The 12,825-nt window shown below is 41.7% G+C and overlaps 1 long non-coding RNA gene across 1 annotated transcript in view; it reads left to right on the top strand.

Moving 5' to 3' along the window:
- The window catches only part of LOC135418238 (uncharacterized), an 87,080-nt gene extending 81,834 nt beyond the window's left edge, over positions 1 to 5,246 (top strand). The window contains exon 3 of the long non-coding RNA XR_010432360.1: positions 3,571 to 5,246. This is a non-coding gene — a long non-coding RNA (uncharacterized LOC135418238). The remainder of the gene's footprint in view (positions 1 to 3,570) is intronic.
- Positions 5,247 to 12,825: the final 7,579 nt, after the last annotated feature.

Here is a 12,825-nt window from a genome sequence, read left to right as displayed (position 1 = left end):
AAGGCCAGTTTAAATTTGACATTGTTCTGAAGTCACCATGGAAGAATTCCACCTCCTGTAGGAACAACTGACATCATCACTTGCATTGAACAAAGGGGTTTCCCCGTATTTTATCTCTGTGCAGCTAGTAGGTGTGGCCAGCTAAAGGAGGTGAGATTTGATTCAGTTCTTTGTGAAAAAGTTCAGTCTTTTGCAGCAAGGATTTCCATGCCTTGACTCAGTGTATATAGGAGCATGCCCTTTGTTTCACATTACATTCCAGTCACTCTGAAAGTGGTGAGTTTGAATAGAAAATATGAAGGCACATAGTATGGTATTCTGGAGAAAAAAATCAGGAAGGAAAGAAGCCATCACAAGCTTTAGAGATCTGGTTGGATTTATGCTATCATGTACATGAAAATAAGTATATTTATGATGGGAAACACTGAAGATGACAAAGGTGAAACCCCATTACTGGAAACATTTTACAGAGTAGAACTGCCCTTGAGACATTAATTCATAAAGCTGAACAATACCTTCAGTGAGCTCAATGAGCAGTAGATACTACTGTATATAAAAGATCCTTATTTTGAGTCAAAGTTGAAGAACAAAGGCACAGTTGTGTCTGGTCAGATTGGTCAGCTGGCATGTCCAATGGTACCTGAGAGCAGATGCCTAGGGGGGAATCAGAAGGTAAGGTAAGAATATAGTGTAACTTTTCCAGAATCTTCTTCTGGCCTTCAATAACGTGTAGCTCATGGACTTCCATTGCTAAAGGATTTCCTATTTAGTGATCCTTTATGGATTTTTCTAGTTGCTTATTGGGTCCATGCAGCACCTTTTTACATACACACTTGTGCAGCAAGGATTTCCAAAGTTTAGCTCGATGTATAAAGGACCACTTCCTTTGTTCCAGCCTGCTCTGTGCAGGTTTTATCTAATGCCCCTTAGCTCTGGCATTGGAAAAGAGACTAGGGACAGCCATTGCCCATTCACTTTTCCTATGGCACCTAGTTTAATAGATCTCTAAACATATCCTTTGTCAGTCATCTTTTTTGCATAATGGAGTCTTCTAAGTCCATGTCTTAGAGAGCCACATGTGATATGTGTACCTGTGAATTATTCTCAAGCTTCCAGTTGAACAGGTGGTTTGGAAGGAAGATTTGAGATCTGTTTTTCCCCTCAGAAAATACTGATTAATTTTAAATAACATATTGTTTTCATTGAAAATTATTAATTTGGTGATAAAAACATTAAAGATTTAACAATACTCATTTTCATTTTTCTTCATCCCACTGCTTCCCATAAGCTGGTTTAGAAAGAAGATATTTTTCTTTACTTGAAAGATCAACTTTATTTTTATACTGGAAACAGTTTATCCAGAAAAATACAGGCACTCCTCTGGGAAAAAAGGTCCAAAATCAAACTCCTTTCTGTGGTTGTTTTCATTCTCAGTGGCTGAAGCGCAGATCCTTGGAGGGCAGAAGTGAAGGTAAAAGGCAGACTTTCAGAAAAAGGAAAGCAAGCATTCACTTGTAACTAGTGTTTGACCCATCTACTCTTCATGTTTTTTTCTTCTGCCATTTGATCTCTAGAGAGTGGAAGATAGTAAGGCTTGGAGCTGTGATGTGCAAGCAAGAAGGGGACTGGGAGGAATGGTAAGTGAGGGACAAAGATTAGGGGAAGGATAAAAGGGGAGTTGAATAAATATGTATGGCAGAAACAGGGTAATCTTGCTTCCTCATATGCAGTAAACCTGTGCTTTGGCTGTTGTATTGAGTAATGATTCATCACTGCAACACAATAAAGAAAACAAATTTACACTTTCTTTCTCGTTTCACATGGGCAGAGGAAAACAGCTTCTCGATTTTAAGATTTAGCATCAGTTTTCAGTAGAGAATCAAGTATGGATTGAAGGTGCCAGACTGCCAAGTAAACCAGAAGGTGCACAGAGACCGAAATCCTCTGTGTAACCACAGAAAGGCTCAGAGGCAGCAGCCTGTAGACTGTAGACTTCCCAAACATCAACATACAGTAGTCTTGTTCTAAGGCGATCCTTCCTTCCCTTTCTCCCTCCCTCCTTCCCTAGTACTAGAAATGGTTGAATGACCTCTTCCATGTCAGCAACTTGTTGAAAACCTTTCAGACAAGGGATACAGGTCTGTTGATTTCAGTGAATGTTGCACTTGATGGACTGGAGCTAGCTGACAGTCACTTTTTGGTTTCCAATAGAACATAAACTACATTGAGGTTTTCTCAATGTAGACGTAGAGACGTAGTAGTTTGATTTGATTCAGCAAAATCAACCCTTTTTATGAACATTCTATTCTGAATTCCTCTTATGGTCAGAGAAGCTCTAAATGTGCAGCACGGACAGGCTGTCATAGCTCCTGTTCCTCAAAAGTCGGTGCTTTGTCTTGTTCTGTTTCCTGATGAACTGCAGAAAACATTATTTCATGTCACTTGTGTTCTAAAATAATCCCCACTGTCAGAATGAATAAATCAAGAGGTCTGCTTGTTTCAGACAGCATCCTGCTGCTACATAGACTGTCCACTGAAATGTCAAATGGAAACACTTTTCTTCTGTAGGATCACTCCCATAGGTGCCAGTGAAGGAGGCTTCAGCAAGGAAAGGATGGAAGATCCAGTGGAACAGCTCCTAGCTACTTGCTGTGTGAAGCTTTTTGCCCTTGAGCTTCTTCGGATTGGTATTTCAACTAGTGTAACCTATTGCCATCAGGACTAGCACCAGCTCTGCTGCTCAGCTGTGAGTTGTAACAACACACATAACAGAGATATAGTCTTGGGAAAGTCCGAGCAGCAACTACCCACCACAGGGGACGTGTATCCCAATACCTACAGCTTCCGCTAGCCCTCCTCCTTCTTACATCCTTTCTGCTGAAAAAGACAACACACAAAGAGACATGGAGAAAAGTTAACTTGCTCATCTCTTTATATTGCTTCTCTGTTTCCTGTATTGAAGGGGCCAACATATTTGCTTAATATAGCTGCTAGCCTTTTGCAAATGCATTTGTCATAATCCTGATGACCCCACTATGTGGAATGAAGGTGAATCTGGTGAAGATGTTTAGATTCATGCACTGTGTTTGCGAACTTCTTCAAGTTTGGAAAATCTGCTGTTGTTCTTTAGCTTTGGCTTTTCGATCGTGTTTTCTGGGCAGTAAATCTCTGGAAACACTTCCAGAAAAAGGGATCTTGTGGTTCACCTGCCTGATCTATTTGTTGAAAGCAGGTTTGCACTAGTAGATTTTGACTTTGGTATTTTTTTCCTACTGTGATATTTTATGTTCAGACCTTTAGAAAACCTGGTGGCGTTAAGCCACTGCCATCCCATTGTTCTGTGGTGCTTCCGATTTGCATGGAAAATTATTCATGTTAATAACTCTCCATTGTTCATGTCTTATCTTCCTAAGTCATGTCAGAGAGCTACACAGTACAAGCCCTCCTGTCAAAAGGCTTCTTTACACTTAAAGGCATGAAGGGATTTGCCTTAATTCAGATGAATTAAAGGTTTTAGAGACTTAAGTAAAATCATGTAGAATTCTTAAGATTTTCTTAATTTCTCCTCAGGTCACATTGTCCACCTGTGCCTCTGCTAGCAATCTTTGACCCAAATACTTCTGCCTATGCTGCTGCCAAGCCTTGTTGTGTTTCAAAGGGAGACTGACTATCATTTTGCATGGTGATGGAAGACATTCAGCTCACAGTGTGATGGAAAGGTACTTTTTCAGCTGTAGTGGAGTTAGTATATTGATTACAGATATCACTTGAATTCAGCAAACAATATTTGCCTACCCTTGCATTTGCTGCAAAGGGGTATGCCTGTTCCTAAAAACTGTGAGGATAATTGCTGGTCAAGTAAAGTTATCGAGGCCTTTAGATTCATTGCCATTTTTCCCCATTTGTATACATAAGGTAATGTTCTGGATAAAAAAAATTTAGGTTCATGAGCATGTTTTCTTAATCTTCAAAAACTGCTAACATGCTCATATTACAAGAAAAAAGTTGATGTTTGATGGATATAATCCAAACCACAGAACTAATACAAGATGCAGTGACTTGTATGTAACTGCAAAAAATTGTAAAAACATGTTAAAAAAAACATTAAAGCATCTTTTCAGTTGCTGTTTAAAACCACTCTTGTTTCTCAGTTTTTAAGCACTATCACTCAGCGCTGGTTTTGCTTCCTAATGTTGATTTACTTTAAGCTGAGCTTTTGTTTCACAAACTTTGTGAAACACACCTGTTTAAACACTTTGGCAATATGGAGCAAACCTGAAAATGCCTCAGTATCTATTATTTCATAACTGAAACCCAGTCAGGTTTCTTTTGTATTTTAGTATGATATTGTAAGCCACACAGGAAACCTACCTTCATTTCTATAGTGACTTATTCTAGAATATTTGTTCAGATATTATCAACTATATTATATATTAAAATTACTCAGTGTTGGCACCACTCCTAAAGACAAGCCCATGTACATGCATTATAGCTCTATTCGGATATTAAAAGAGTATAAAATGAGTTTCATTTTCTGACAGATGACAAATAAAGTAACCATCAAAGCAAGTGGATAATAATCAAATGAAAAAAGTCACTGTGAAATTTCCTGAAATGTCTTCTCTCTTTGTTTACAAAAAGATAGGTCAAGTGAATCTTGTATGACAAATGGTGTTCCTTTTCCTACCGAAGTCAATGACTGAGCTACATTAGTTCACTGACAGCATAAGCTGTTCCTGTTAAGCAGTATGTGCCTTCATGGACTTCGGTGTAAATTTGCATTACCCTACCCAGGTCTAACTAGAGTTTGACTATTCCATTCCCTCCTGGTGGGTTTGACTTTTCCTGAACAAAGTACAGCTGTCTACAATGAAGAGACAAAAATATTTTTGCTTACAGAACCAAATTCAAAGACATGAGTAAATGAAACATACTTAGTAATTCTACTGATAAGCTGAACATTCAGCCCATGTTATCAGCATTGCCAGATGGATTTCAGTGGAAATATGCTGCTTTTTCACAAGTAGTGCTCTGGAAGACTACACAGTTTTCTCAGGTTAAGGGGGAGTTTAGACATAAGGAGGACTGAAAACTTTCTGGTCTCAGAGACAAACACATCCCCTTTCTTTCCACCCTTCTCCACATTCCAATTTCCCTCAGAATTTGTATAATGGCATTTTTCAGAAACCTTTTCACAGTATTACCCAAACCTCAAAAGACTCATTAAAAAGCCTTACCATGAAGGAAGGTCCTTTTTTGAATTAGTAACTGGTTTGAAGATGAAAAGCAAAGGTGGAAGCTACTGATCATTTTTCACAATTAAAGGAAGTCACAAGAGGAAGGTAGGCACAGGAGTCAGTGCCAGGTCCAGCATTGTCCAACACATTCACAAATGGGCTGGAGAAGATGGTGGATAGCCAAAGTGCCTGATGATAAAAGTTGTTTCAATAGTCCAAAACAAAAGCTGCCTGAGAAAGTAGCACAGGGATCTTACATTATCAACTGACTGGGCAGTAAAATGGCACAGAAAATATAATGCTGATAAAATACAAAAGAGTGCATATGGGTAAAATACAGCCCTAATAAATGCAAACAGTCCTGAATGAGCACTTGTCACTCAAGAAAGAGATCTTGGAGTCACTGTAAATATTAACATAAAAACACCAGCTTAACATTCAGGGATGGGTTGTGTCCTTGGCTCATAAACTTGACCTGCTGGTTGCCAGAAACTGGAAGATATAAAAGGAAAAGGAACCCCGTTCTGTACTCACCCTGTTTCTCATAGGTATCCACTACCTGCCACTGTTGAGAGAAGATGTGGAGCTATATGGATCCTTGCTAAGACCTGGAACAGCTGCTCTTCTATTCTTATGTAGAATGGTTTGAGAGAGTAGATCTAACCTGAAGTCACAAAGGAAAGTGAAACTATTGAGAAGTATACAACCTTGGAACCAATGTGTCAAGTCCCAGACAAAGGACCAAAGGATCAGAACCAAAAAAAAAAAGCCTCAGAAGAGACCACAATGAGACCCTGAATTAACCCTTGACAGCTTAGAAGCTTACAGGGTGTTATGGTGCTTTAGCACAGGGGGTTGACCAGGAGTCTAAAATACCACAATAAAAGAAACACCTGAAGAGCTCAGAGACAGATGTGAGCATTACCTCCTGCAACTGCAAGGTGTCCAGTAGTAGCAGAAAGTGAAAGACATCAGCTTAGAGAACAGAGTGTATACAAAGAAGGTAATATCATCAGTTCTAGTAGTTCTTCCCTTGGAAGGAGACAATGGTTGAAAAGAAAACCAATGAGCTATCAACCTCAAAGCAGACAGTACCCATCCCAGACCAGTAATTCTTATCTTCTCTGACACAACTTTACTGGTGATTGCACCTATTGTGCTGAACAAGGCATATGGGATATTATAATGTCTGAAAATATCTTTAGTTTAATACCTTGAATTTACACCTTGAATACCTTGAATTTACCTTGAATTGCAGCGGAGTACAGGTTTGGAGTACAGGTTTACATATCAACATCGGGTGTTAATCTGTACTTAACTGAGCCATATCAGTGGAATGCTTTGTCAGCAGTGGATACATTGCTCAGGAGACACAGTGCTCAGCAGGAGATGATGTTAGAACAGGGATTTGCAAACAGCAGGATGTGAAGTCCTGGCATTGTTACTGCTTCCTGAGCTTGACATGATTCACATCCCCGAAGGTATTTAATTGTTGAGAGAAGTAGCAATTATACTGATCCAGGGTGTCTCGGGTGGCCATATATTTGGAGAGAAAACACATTTTTTATTATAACTAGCAGAAGGCAGGCAGACAGGCAAGAGGCAATGAGCTTGCTGCTTAACCTGAGAACAACTTAGGGGTTTACACCTACACAATCTAAGAGGCATGTTTCTTGCCTGTAAGCATGCTCTGTGCTCTGCTTCCCACTCATCTTCTGTTCTCAGCTGTGCTATGGACTACTCCCAGCCCACTGAAGTGTCCTGGACATGCAGAATCCCAGATGCACTGGAGAAATACTGCCAGACTTTCTAGGTAATCATGTGGCTTGGAAGGACCCTGTTGCCACAGTCAGACAGGCAACTGCAACAGGCCAAAATAAGGAAACCAAGAGTAAACTCTGCAAGAAAAATCAAGCAACTGACTCTGGACGATAATATTATTGTATCAAGAGTGAGCCACCAGGAAAAGTAACAGTGCAAGCCCCTCAAAGACTAACTGAACCTTCTTGGAGAATGTAGTGAATATGTTGGACATATATTTGGATTATGTTTTTCATATGTGGTATTTAAGGGCTAATATCTTAGATTTTGGCCAAGAAAATGTAACATGGAATTAAGAACTGTAGCTTTAACTGTTTTCAAATTTTCAAACACAGGAGATCTTAAGACATACCCCATTAAGGAAAAGCTATTGGGAAAAGGCCAACAAAATAAAGATCTCTGCCCAGCACTTTGCCTGTAGCCAGGCCATGATTACTGAAAACCACATTTTACAATGGGTATCATGTGATGGTGGAGGGTGGGGAACGACCTCCTGGCACTGACCACTGCTACTTCTGCAGCTGGTTCAAAGATTCCTGCTGATTTTAGGGGATCAAGACCTAACAGCTCTCAACTGATGGCTAAACATCTCAATTATGTTCATCAGGTTTCAGGGGGTACATCAAAATCTGACCTCTTTCTACTCTGAATGGTTTTCATGGACCAATATATGATGGTCCGTGGGCTTCCTCCACGGAGGTGTTGTGAAGGCTGTGTGTGTTCCCCTAGCATTACACATATATGCCCTGTAAGCAAGAGGTTAGGTTATAATAACATTATTTTTCCATTTGAGGACACTTTTACGTGTGCCCAGAGAGAGAAATACATGCTTAGCTTATCAGGAGAACACATTTGGATATTTTCACTCACACTCAGCAATGGACTATTCTTAGTAACTAGTAATATGCATGTGCCTTGCAGCATGCTTTTTGATAGCCTTGTTTCTATTCTTTAGGGAGGTAGTATTTTACCATATTTCCAAAGAATCTGGCTTTAAAAGAAAATGTCTCACTCTTTTTTTAACATGGCAGTTTCTCACAGTGAAAAATAAAATAGAGGTGCTGCTAAGACCAATTTCTTTCTTATATACAGATTGGAAGTAAACGTGTCAGGTTGATCTGGCAAGGCAGATATGTGCATAATATGTGCAAGGCAAAGTAGTACAAATTCAGGGTTAAAACTGCCTGCTATGAATGTTAAAAGAAATTATGTAATTTTTAACTACTTAGTGAAATCAGAATTTTCAAGGCCTATTATTTTCTGTATCTCTATTTTCTAACTGCTTAAACCAAACACCCCACAGCAGTCCCAGTATCTGCACTTCATTCGCAATCCATCATGAGTTTTAAGGTGGATTAATTTATTTTAAAGCCTGAAGTACATGCAAACAAAATTAGCTGCTGGCAGGTTTAGAGACACAGAAGTGCAGTAATTTGGTACATGGTTGCCATGGCAGCTAACCTACCTCTAAATTATCCTACATGCTTTTCTCAGCCATTCTCTAGCATTGTTCCTCCTGTCTGAATTGTTAGGGTTTTGGGTGCTGCTTTTTTTTTTTTTTTTTTTTTTTAAGACCTGTCTTTTGCAAAGCCCTTCTTTGGGCCATTTTGGCCTCATCTGCTGGCTCAGCCCTTACGTTGTGGTGTAGTCTATATTCTGTTGATATCCAGTAATGGAAAGGGGAAGCAAGAGGAGTACAAGGCAGAATTATGGTCTTCCAGCTACTCTGCCTGTTGAGAGCAGCTTCCTGAAAGCTAATTTTTTCTGAAGTAAACCACAGTGGTAAATTCCTTCATTTTCAGGACTTAAAGCTTGCTCAAATATCATTGATTTTGACAAAGTTACTGTAGATTCACAGTGACATAATAAAAGCCAAATTTGGCCTTAAGACAGTGAATTTATCAAATGATGAATGAATTCTGCTCTGAGGCTACATGGCAGTAAATCAATCTCTTCTATCCAGAGAACAGGTCTTGAAATGCTTTGGCAATGTTTCTTACCAAATAGAAATATTAAAAGAATGGGCAAGGAGTCCTGCAAGCTCTTTCCCTTCCATTCATCTCCCTCTCAGCACAGTTACAAAACAAGCCTGGTGCCATTTATGAATTTTAAGGTTTCATTATTTATTTCTGGCAAAACAGTTCCTTTCTGTCAAAATGCTCTGTTTCAGAGGAAAACCATTCCACTGGCTATTTCTGACCAATCATTCTTTTTATCTCCAGTCTTGCCATCTCTGAGAACTAAGTTGTGATGCTGCTTCACAGGAACCCAGCCCAGGTCTTATCAGTTCCTGACAGATCATGGATAGCTGACATGCCTTCTGCCTACGGCTGAATGTTAGCTCAGGGTTTAGAGAAAGTGAGATCAGAAGATAAGAAGTAGAGAGTATTTACTTACTTATTTTTAACATAGTAAGCTCAACGTACTGTCAACGCAAAAGTTCTGTCTAATTTTTAAGAAGGTTCAGTTTCATTATCAGTTTGGCTGGCTGTTAGTTTTCAGGCAGTTGCCTAGAAGTGGTCGCTGCTGCTGAACACTAGGCATTGCCAGATACGTTTGTGTGTGAAGTCAAGAAGTGGGGATTACTCAATTTACTATCCTCATATCACAAAGAAGTAGGAAAATCCCCAGATTTGTGGGATTACAGGCCATGCTAAAGTGATCTCTTTTCAGGGATACTCACTGAAGATTATGAGATTCAGCAGGACCTTTTTGCTCTTATTTTCTGTGTTCATTTATTCAGTCCAGTCATCTCAGGATAGCTTGCTTTTTAAAATGAACTTCAAAATAATAAAACCAGTGCAGATACTAAGCACAAGGAATAAGATCTTGAGAAGTGACAATGAATAAACACTTTATGAGGATTTAGGCTTGCTGAAAACCTGCCCCCATAAATGCATTATATGGTAGTTTATTAAACAATGGCTGAAGAACAAAAGCAATCACTTTTTTGAATAACTGGGTAAGAGACACAAGTCTGGAAACAGTATCAAGATTCCCTCTCTAGACCTGTGGATATACAAAAGATATACTATACACCATAGTAAATGTTTAAGAGAGAAGTGGATTTTCTCTCACTGCTTTTTAATCCTGGTATGTTACACTCTTCCACTCTGATTTTTGCTCTTTCACTGTAAAATGTTGCATGCATGCAATAGAAGTCTAATATGGGAAAGCACTGCAGGCTGAAGTAGGCATCCTGAAGAGAGTAACAAAACTTGAAATTGAAACAGAGGATCACAATTCCCACGAGGATGTGTAACACTTCCTATTCAGAAAAATGTCAGATACTAAGTTAGATATACTTATTTTCCATCTGTATTGCCTAATATAATAATTTCACATGAATCGCCCATGCACAGTACTTTTCAGCATTCTTTGAAAAGGCCAGAAATATTGTTACTTGCAGTTTACAGATAGGAGAACTGAGTTATGGGGAAGTGAATTGATGAGCCAAGACTTCCAGCATATTGACCACAAGGCCTTCTAGTTATCATGGACCTCTTAACACAACACAGATCCTTGCAGTTACTAGGGATATTATTCACTTTTTGTTAGTGTTGCTGGCAGCTTTCACTTTGGTAATACAATGTGTTTAGTAGCTATTATGGCAAGCCATGATTCATGCTGTTTGGACCTCAGTCATATTTTGTATGGCATGAGGATAAAGTACATTACATTCTGGAGAGCTTTACCAATGAAATATTAAAGCCAATATCTGTGATAAAGCTCACTGCTATGCTTTTCACCAGTATGGAAGGGGAAGGGAGAAGTGCAGTGCTTCAAGTTGGGTGGTTATCCTTCCAGGCCTTACAGAGAGACTGCTATGATGTTTTTGAGGCTGATGATGACATGATACAGCCCCGCAAACTCTGTGGAGCCTCAGGGAGGGAAAGGTTCAGGAATGCTTTAAGTGCAAAATCAGTTTTTCCCTAGGGTTCCCCTGAAATTTAAGCATCTGTGGTGATGACATGGCTGTTTCAAGGTAAGAATTTTCCATCATTCTAGGTAGTTAAACTGGTGGCTTAATCTCTGTTGGCTTTCAAGCATGTCATTGGCTTCTGTGGGAACAGCACCAGTTTTTGAAGATGTGGCAATACAATCACAACCCACAGCTGAGGTGTCTGGTCCTGATCCCTGTCTCTGTATGGACAGGTCTGACCCCACAGGGAGTGAGTTGTCACTCCCCAGCTTTTTACAGGGATTGTTCTCTGAATAAATTCGTTCTTGGGTCAGACAGGTGTTGAGGGTTGCTTAAGCAAAGGGGAACAGAGGTGCTGTTAAGGGTAGCGTGAGGACGTGTGACCACCTCTTTGGCAACAGCAGATGTTTGACTGCAACTGGAGGTTGTGAAATTGTTCCCTTAGAGTTTGCTTGTACTGGCAACCACTACCACTACGTAAGAATCCCCCCCATCACTAATCTATCCCTTGGAGAGTTCATCCACCCATTATTTCATACCTGGCTTTGCTGCTTGTTGACTTAACCATGTTTTCCATCTTTCACCCTTCCACTGCCTACTTTGAGCTGCAGATGCCCCTGACCTGCCTAGGCCTACCGAGGTATGCCAAAAAAATGACATCTTGGCATCACTTTTTATAAACATCTCACACTGATGCATGTATAAATGCACAGGCAACCTGATGGTGGTCACACAGCAGCATCCTTCTCTGTTTTGCATTTGAGCCTCTAAGGATTTCAGGCTTTTTGGGCACTGATACTCTGCTGGTTAATGGGAGAGACCTTATGTAGTAGTATCCTGCCCCTGCTTATTTGAACTCTGTGTATCCCTTAAGTCCTTCCCTGTATCCCCTATCTCATTAACTCTTTGGAGAAAATTTCCTTCACTAACCACCAAATCCCTCATCACCATACCTCCCTAAAACACATCCCCGTGGCTAGAGGGATGTGGCTCTATCATGTCACGTTTTAGGAAGCAAAGCATGGAGGTGGAAGTACTGAGCATGGCTTTGAAGCCACGCCTGCCAAGGCTCAGCAATGAGCATCATTCCCTGCTTGAGGAGGAAGGCTAGACCAGGCAATCTCCGGTGCTGTCAACCAGTACGATCCTGCTATGTTTGCTTCCAACTATTTGCTTTCTCCTCTCTGTTTGCTTCAGTTAGGATGTCCTTTGTGTCCCTGTCTGCCTGCAGCGTAGTTGGAATGACAGGGCAGAACACTGCTGCAGCATGCCATGCCAAGGCACAGGCCGCTGTGCGAGGCTCTGCTCCCGGCACAGCCGGAGCCTCACACGCCCGCATCCTGCATCCCTCTTCCGCCCGACGCGTGGGGACTGCCACGCCAGAGTGGCACGGGCTGGCAAGCGGGGACAAGCAGCCCTGGCGCCCAAGGCCAGGGTGCGTCCTGCCAGGGCCCGTTCGAAGCCGAAACAACCCAGGGTTCGGGATGGCAGAGGCGGGCGGGCAGCACCTGCCCGCTCCCGCACCGCAGCCTTGCCCTCCCTGGGCCCACCGACGGCGAGTGGTCTATGCCGCGGAGCCTCCCGCGGGAGCCGCTGCGGTGGCCGATGCTGATACCGATGCCGACCCCGCTGCGGTCGCGGCCGGCGCTTATCCACCGGAACGCCCCCCGGGTGCCGTCGGCCGCGGCAGGTGGGGCAGGTCGGCGGCGCGGGGGCCGCTGGGATGCGTAGTTCAACGGGGCGCGCGGCGAGCGCACGTCGCGGCGGCGCGGACTACAAGCCCCAGGGCGGCCCGCGGGGGCCGTGCCCGCGCGCGGGGGCGGTGGTGGTAGGTGGTTCCTGGTG

This window comes from Pseudopipra pipra, chromosome 1 (assembly GCF_036250125.1).
Source record: "Pseudopipra pipra isolate bDixPip1 chromosome 1, bDixPip1.hap1, whole genome shotgun sequence".
NCBI lineage: Eukaryota > Metazoa > Chordata > Aves > Passeriformes > Pipridae > Pseudopipra > Pseudopipra pipra.
This window is presented reverse-complemented; position numbering and strand designations above follow the sequence as displayed.